The sequence below is a fragment of the Henckelia pumila genome, chromosome 3 (genome assembly GCF_033568475.1).
Source record: "Henckelia pumila isolate YLH828 chromosome 3, ASM3356847v2, whole genome shotgun sequence".
NCBI lineage: Eukaryota > Viridiplantae > Streptophyta > Magnoliopsida > Lamiales > Gesneriaceae > Henckelia > Henckelia pumila.
Window position 1 is genome coordinate 33,739,989 of NC_133122.1, and position 8,807 is coordinate 33,748,795.

Sequence of the window (8,807 nt, forward strand, 5' to 3'; positions counted from 1 at the left end):
ACCGGTTCTTTTTTCTTTTCTTTTTCTTTGTCAGTGTTGGCTGTGACCACTGACTGTTTCTCATTTATCTCCATTATTTTGTCAAATGGAGATGTTAACTTGATTGGTGTGCTTGGTGAGGATGATGACGACGAGGTTGTCATATTTTCTTTTATCTTTTGAATTTTTTCATTTATATTTTTTTCCTTTGTTGAAGAATCTGAATTTCTTCTTCTATGTCAATCAATTGTTCTTCTAATTGATTTAATTGCTCCATCCTGCACAATAAAACATATATATAGATAAATGGTTAGAAATTTAACTTTTTATCGTGAGTAACTCGGATAGTTTTATTATGCGTATCATTGCATTTATAAATTCTTTTGCAAGAATTGAACCAATCTTCATAAATGAGATTGATTGTTTTACTCATAGAGTAATTAATGTTTCTGAATATAAATCTCATTTTCATCAATTTATATTCATCATGCTTTCTAAGGCATGTTCGGATGACTCGTAGTCATTTTTTGGATCACTTATGATCTCCTTTGTTATTCAATTACTACAGATAGTATAATTTGGATGAAGTTCTCTGGTAAATGCATCGGATAATGAATTATCCGTTCCTTTGACATGCTGGATCTCGAACTGATAATGGTTCAATTCCAATTGTCATCTAATTAATCTTGCTGCATTTCTCCCTGCATTTCTTGATATTTTTCTTGTCTTGAAATATGTTAAATCATATTATCTGTTCTTACTAGAAATGGTTTAGAGATAAGATAAATTTCATAAGTTCTAATTGTAAATATTAAAGCTAATAATTCTTTTTCATTCGAGTGATAATTTAGTTGTGCTCCTTGAAAAGTTTCTGATGTATAATTACATAATTCTTCATTATTTCCGGTAGCTGTTTTAGTAAGTTCTTCTAAATTTCTTTCTCTTGTATAGGCTTTTAAACATGCTCCCCAATATTCGTCTGATGCGTCTGTTTCAATTATTATTATATCTTTATTTGATGAAAAATATAATTCAGGAAGATTACTAATTATCTTATTTTTAATAATATCTATGTAACTAGTATCTTCTTTCGATCATTTCCATTTATAGTCTTGTTTAAGTTTTACTTGTAGAGGTTTTCTTATCTCTGCAAGTTTCTTAATATAATTTTCAGAATATGTTAATAATCCTAAAAATATTTTTAATTGATCTTTATCTTTGATTTCACTAGGAAAGTCATAAATTTTCTTGAGTATATGTTGTTATAAACAATGTTTTCCGTTTTTTATTTGTAATCCTAGATAAGTTATTTTTGTTTTAAACAATTGTGCTTTCTTTTCAAAAATTATAATTCCATCTTTATGACAAATATTTAGTACTGTCATGAGGTCTTTATAATGTTGATCTAATGTTTTTGAATAAATTAATATGTCATCTATGTAAACATAACAAAAATCTACATAAGGTTTAAAAGATTCATTTATGTATCTTTGAAAAATACATGGAGCTTGTTTAAGTCCGAAAGGTAATACAGTCCATTGATATTGAAACGACTCAGACTCAACTTTTAAATTAATTAAGCTGAATAAAAATACGGATTTTCAAAAGTTTTATAAAAATTTCGGCATGACCTCTCTGTTTATATTACAACCAACATACAACAATCAAAATAAAATAAAAGAAATAGACGACTGACGACACAAAAACTAGACCGAGACAAGAACGAGGCCCAAGAGAGGTTCGGCATAACAAGTGTCCACAAGATTAGAAATCTAATGTTTGCATGCCCAAAAACAATGTTATCAAAACATTACATATACATCTGACAATTAAGCAAAATAAATGCTTCTTAACATAAGAATTCTAGTAACTATGCGGAAGACGAGCATTGGTCAGAGAGATGTGCCGTGCCCGCATCGCAGTCCACTCGATAGTCTTGCCCCTCGATCTAAATGAAATACTCCTCACCTGAAAACAATGAGTGTAGTGAGTCTAAAAAACTCAGCAAGAATATGGGGGGATAACGAGTACTACGTAAATACAAGCACACACAAATTAAAAATAGCTGATACTAAAAATACCTTTGTTTTGTGCCCTTACTTTAAACAAGTAAATAAACTTCAAAATGAATGAGAGAACATGAATGAAACATATGCATGGCTAAGTCATGTATAATCAAAGAAACTGCATAAACTGTATCTGAATCTGTAACTGTAACTGTGAACTTAGATCCTTGATTGTGACTCTGTGATTTCGATCATGATCATGACTATAGTGCACAATGCCGCAAGAAGGTCGAGATGAAACCCAACCCGTACTTGCCCTATTGGTAAGAAAGACCAGAATAGCTCCGCCCCCACACGAACACATGCTAAGGTAAGGAAACCCATAATGAATTAATAAGGGAGACCAGAATAGCTCCGGCCCCACACGAACACATGCTAAGGTAAGGTAACCCATAATGAATTGGTAAGGGAGGCCAAAACGTCTTTCAACCCCACACGAACACATGAATATGTAGTCACAACCATCTCACTTCGTTCAAAATATACTTCTTTCCTTTATTGAATATGAGACTTAGCATGCATATGTAAATATGACGTACATGTAAATGTTAATAAATAATCATGCATATGACTCACACATAGATGATCGGGATGGTGATTTAGGAACTAAACCAAAAGATGGAAAAATTCTAAACCATCATTTAGCACTTATGGCACTACGAGCGGTTCGCCTGTAAAACCCATAACTCATTCAATTTTTATCCAAAGAAGATTCTGCTTGAAACCACGACTCCATGACACTTAGAACTAAGTACGGAGATCATCCTCGGAATTTATTTCCTAAGCGATCATTTTACAACAAAACGAATTCCGGGCAGCAGCCCCTTAGCTTCAACATAATTCTGCGTCTTATCAACTAAAATCTAAAACTCGACCCAAACTTAACCGAAATGATTCCCACTTGAACCAACATATTCCTAACATTCCAAAACATTTCTAAACCCAAGCCCTTAACCAAAACCCGAATTAAACCCCGGTTTTAAAACAGTTTCCGGACAGCCTCCTCCTAAGACTCAAAATTATGCACACCATGACTTGTATGCCTAGAACTCGACCAAATCCTAGTCGAATTGATTTCCGCTTGAACCGACGTATTCCTAACATCCTAAACCATTCCCAAACCCGAGCCCTTGACCAAAACCCGAGTTAAACCCCGGTTTAAAAATCGATTACTGGACAGCAGCTAAGTCCATAAAATTCTGCTCAAGCCTGGTTTCAAACTCACTTCAAAAACTTAGCACGATGCCTCCCAAGTCCCAAGCTACTAGACTAGGACCAAGACCAACCCTTAGACTCAACCCGAGCCCTATGATCTCACCCCAAACACTTCGACTTAGCTCAAAGATGGCAGCCCCTAAAAACCTTCAAAACCGTGTCCTAACAACTCCCACAATCAAAGTTCCTTCACTCCCAAATCACCACAAATCTTCAAGCCATTCTAACACTACCATGTGAACTACATATCATCCATGGTAGCTCCTACATCGCCAATCCCAACCAACACAAACAATCACCAAATAAATCGAACCACAACCCATGAACAATTTCTGGAAAAAAAGTTCGAACCATAACACATGAACGATTTCTGGAAAAATTCGAACCATAACACATGAACGATTTCTGGAAAATTTTGAACCCAAATCATAAGCAACAAAACAACAGAAAAACAAAAAAAAAGAAATGCCGTTTGAAGAAGAATCATGAACAGGGCACGCATACACCATTTTCAGAAAAATGAGGTGCACAAATCCTAACATCAATCAAGACACACATAAATAATCTATAAGTGAGCAAATGAACCATAATCTTGCCTAAGTTAAAAGAAAATCGAAGAACCAGAGCTCGCTTGAGCTGGCCGAATCCAAGCTGGAACGAGCTGGAACAAGCTCGGAAGTGACTGGAACGAAGGAGCTCACTAAGCTTGAGCTTTGATCGGAAATGGTGGCTCTCGGCGGTGTAGGCGGCGATCGGGACAGCAAGGGAAGGAGAGGCCGATCGCTAGTAAGAAAGATGGAGAGGGATGAAAGAAATCGATTCTATCGGGTAAAGCTTGAAGAAGGGGAAATGCAAATGGGCCAAGATTGGGCTAGGAAAAATAGAGATTGGGCCGATGCAAATTGGCCGGCTGAAAACCCTATGGGCTGTGTCTGCACATATTTTAAGTTGGTAATTAACATATTACATAAAATATAATATGCAGTATTTATAAGTGTTAGGCCAAAATTCCGCAAATACTCAAATTTGAAAAAAATTTAAGAATTAAATACTTTAAATATTCGGATGTCACGACAACGAGTAAAATATTTAATTAACGAGCAAAGCGATTAAAAAAAATAATTTAAACATACTAAACCAACGTTTAAAATCAATTTAAATAAATACACAAGCGAAAATAAAAATCCTTTAAAATAATTTGGACAATTAAAAAAGATTTAAATAAATAATCTAGACATTTAAAATAATTTAAAATAATTAACCGCTAAACTTAAGTTATTTAAAATAAATAAGTTGGACACTAAAAAATATTTAAATAACTAAACTAAACAGTTAAAATCATTTAAAAGAATAAATTAAACAATTAAAATCATTTAAATAAGCAATCTCAAACCTTTAAAATAATTACAAACAATTTAAATTGCACAATAAAATCATTTAGACAGATAAACTTAAACAATAAAAAATATTAATTAAATAGTCAATAAAATAAAATCATTCCAATAAATAATAAAGTATTTTATTAGCATAGATTCAAATAAAGAATTTAAATCAATTAAACTTAAAAATTAATAATCCTAATATTTATTTAATTTAATGCATGCGATTTAGTAGATTGGATTTTAGGTACTACAGATATTGTCCTTTTGGACAACTGAATGCTGTATGTAATTGTGTTTGTGATTCTAGTTGAATTTGCCAGAATCCTGATTTACAATCTAGACCGGAGAAATATTTCATTCCTCTTATATAAGATAGTAAATCATTCTTGTTTGGGATGTAGTATCCATCCATAATTGTTGCATTATTCATTTTTCGATAATCAATTACCATTTTTTTTCTTATCAGTATCTTTCTTACTGACATAAAAGGCTGATGAAGAGTGTGGACTCTTACTAGGGATGATTATCTTAAGTTTTAATAATTCTTGAACCTCTTTTTCAAATATTTTTACATCATCCATATTACATCTTTTTGGTGATTCACGAATTGTGATATTAGGGTCTTTGAGTTTTATTGAAGCAATGAATTGTTTTCTTTTCTTAATTTTGTCCTGAGGATTTTCAGAAAAATATCATAAAATTTCTTCATGATTTCTTTTTCAGGGTTAATCATTAAAATATTTTCTATTTTTAGTTCTATTGGATTTGTATTTCGTTTATGAAAATTCTTTGTAAATCCTTCATTTCCTACACGAAATGCTGTTCGTATTTTAGGAATGTAGATCATTGATGATCCTTTGTTTAAAGTTATGTGATCTTCAAACTGTGTAAAAGGAATATATTCTCTTAAAAAGTTATTTCCTATTATAATGTCAATTCCTGATTTTATTTGGTATATAATGGGTATTAAAAATTTTGTTTCCTCAATTTCTATTTTTAATTTTTCTGCTACTGTATCAAGCATGATTATTGATCCATCTCCTATTCGAACTTTTAATCATTTATCGTATTTCTTTCAATAATGATTTGGGAGTATGTGTTTACTTGCTAGACACATACTTGATCCTATATCAACATAAGCATGTATATGATATGGTTTATGTTCTTTAATTTTAATTTGAATTTTTATATAAATGCTATTTGAATTTGTTTTGTTTTTAGTATCCATTCTCTCATTTTATTTTATTTTTTTTAGTGATTTATTTGGATAATGGTAGAATTGGTATTTGTAAACAAAATTTTCTCTCTTCAGGGAGTAGAAAATAAGTTTTAATGTAATAGGTATTAAAATGTAAGTTAATAATAGGTTTAGATATTGATTTGAAACTTACCCATCATTTAATTAATGTTTTTCATTTGCAGCAAATGTTGACTATGCAATTTAATACATGAGAATACGATGAATTAATTAAATCTTAAAGTTTTATTGAAAATTTTCATCACTATTTAAGAGTTCGTGTGTATATATATGTATGTATGTAATATATATTCAAATTAAAAGTGAAAAATATACTTTCAAGTTTCAGTTTACAGTTTACTGAAATTTTATTAAATTAAGATCACGCTTGGTACGATTGATGGGATTATTGAATAATTAATAATGAGTGACTAAAATATTGATAGATGAGGATGTGTAATAGGTGTGATAAAATATTGTTATGTTTAATTTGATTTTTATGTTTAAAATGATGTGAATATGGTATTCTAATATGATCAAAATACCCCTATTTTTTTTTTTAAAAAAAGACAAATAAATAAAATACTCTCCAAGCCTGACAATATCTTTTCAACCTTTTCCATATCTGCAAATCATAAACAGCTCCATCCTTAGAGAAAAAAAAATCACAAACAACTTCATGGTTACAGAGCAAGATTTGCAGCGGAATAGTTGAGGGCCTTAGAGATCATATATGTTGGAGTGAGCCGAACTAGCTCGATTCCAGACCAAGATCTGTGGTTTGAAGAAAAAGTAGCATGAAATTGAAACCCATGTAATCTCCGATTTCAACTCCACTCAAGCCATAAACCTTAACTTGAGGCTTATATCAAATTGCGAAAGAACCTCATTGACATAAAATTTATTTTATCGAACACTATCACCCATACCAAACACAGCCTTTAGGCTCCGTTTGGTAACGGTGATATAGGATAAGTAAAATATGGGAGTTGGTGGATTATTTTATGGATATGTATAGATAATTATTACAAATGATAAAAGTTAAATATGTTTGGTATGTTTTTTATTTGATGGATAAAAATGAGTATGTGTTTTCAACTTCCCAAAATACCCCTGCTTCCATCTCAATATTACCAAATATAATCCCTACTTTGATTTTCTGGATCTGTTTCAATGGATCTGCAACGCCGATTGCAGGTATGTCACCCTAAACTCATCATCTAAAAAATACCGATGTGAGGCAACGATTCCCCTTTTCATCTGCTTGTATAACTACCAAAACCTAGATTGCCAAGTATACGTGTTTGAAAATTTCCAGATCTATTAATCTTTATCTGACTTTTTCATTTTTTTTTTTTTTACTAAATGCAGGTGTTGTATGACCTGCACTGTCGAACGCAACCTTATTTGACTGCTACAGATAGGGATTCATTTCTGCTCAGGCCATAAATCACCGCATCAGGAAATCTGTCCGGGAGGTGTGATTTTGGGAAGGCGACGCATTTCATTTTGAACACAAAAGCAGTGGACAAAATTTTTACACTTGACCTACCTGAGATGTGAAGAAATCGGCAAAGATATGTAGCAGAATTGAAGAAGTCTTCACGAGAGAAGAATGCATGTATTGTCCATGGGAGGGATTTTGAAATGTGGGGTTTCGTTGGGGGCAAAGGGACAAATTGGTAAATTGATATTATTCTTCCACGCCCTGTAGCAACAAGGATTCATAATACTTGCTCCCAGTTGAGTTTAATTACCCAATGTTTTCCAGCCCATACAGTAGAATAATGTCGGGCCCGTAGTTATCCCAACAAATGCAAAAAACGAAACAAACATTAAATTATGTTACAATCCCGCGGTTATCCTCCCTACCAAACGCAGCCTAGAAGAATTACTTTTTTTAGTTGAGGAAGATGGATTTGTTTGTTAATTGTGATACAGTAAAAACTAAAGCCTCAGTAAATTAATAATGTTGGGTCATGAAATTTTATTAATTTATAGAGGTATTAATTAATTGATAAATTAATAATTTATTATTTTAAATAGTGTATTTTGGATATAATTAATATATAGTAATTAAAGTGATGTAACACTAGAAGTTTTTGTATTATGTACTAAAAAATGTTTCATATTATTTAGGTGAAAATGAATGTGCTAATAATAGCAAAGTTTAAAAAAAATTACATCTCGCGCAACTGAAAAACACATTAATGATAAAGTTGATGATAATACATTATCTTTGAAACCAGTTATCCAAAAGAAAAACAATCACAGGAAAACAACTCTTCAGAATTTTTTGTGACAGTCCGATAATACAACACCAGAGATTTTGAATAAAATGAGAAAATATAGAGATGAAATTTAATTCGAATAACAGTTCAATTAGATTTGAACTTCAAGAAAAAAAAACAAATAACAATAAAATCACATTTTACTAATTTGTTCTAGTTGTATTTTGTAATTTTAGAGAATTATTAATTTATGATATTGATGGGACCATATATTTATATTAAGGTCTTTCGAAAATTTATTATCTTATTAATTTATCGAAATTATGATTTAATAAACTGGCCCAAGTTGGAATTGAAAAAAATATTATTTTAAAAAAAATATTAATTTATTGAGTATTAATTTAAAGAAGTTTTACTATAATGGATTTTTCAACATGATATCCTTTTTCTTTTTTAATTGTCCTGAGCTTGAAACTATTGCGTTCCATAGACTATATGTATATCTCTCATTTGTTATGCATCCGATGTGGTTGTTTAAACATAAAGAGAATTTTATGTTATTTACTCCAACTAATGTAATTTATAATAATTAATTTTTCTAGTTATTTTTATTGCTGTCTCTCAAAGACTATATTGTTTTCTTGTATTCTTGTGAGTTTTAAGCCTACTTAGCCTCATTTGGGGAGGAAAGTTTAGT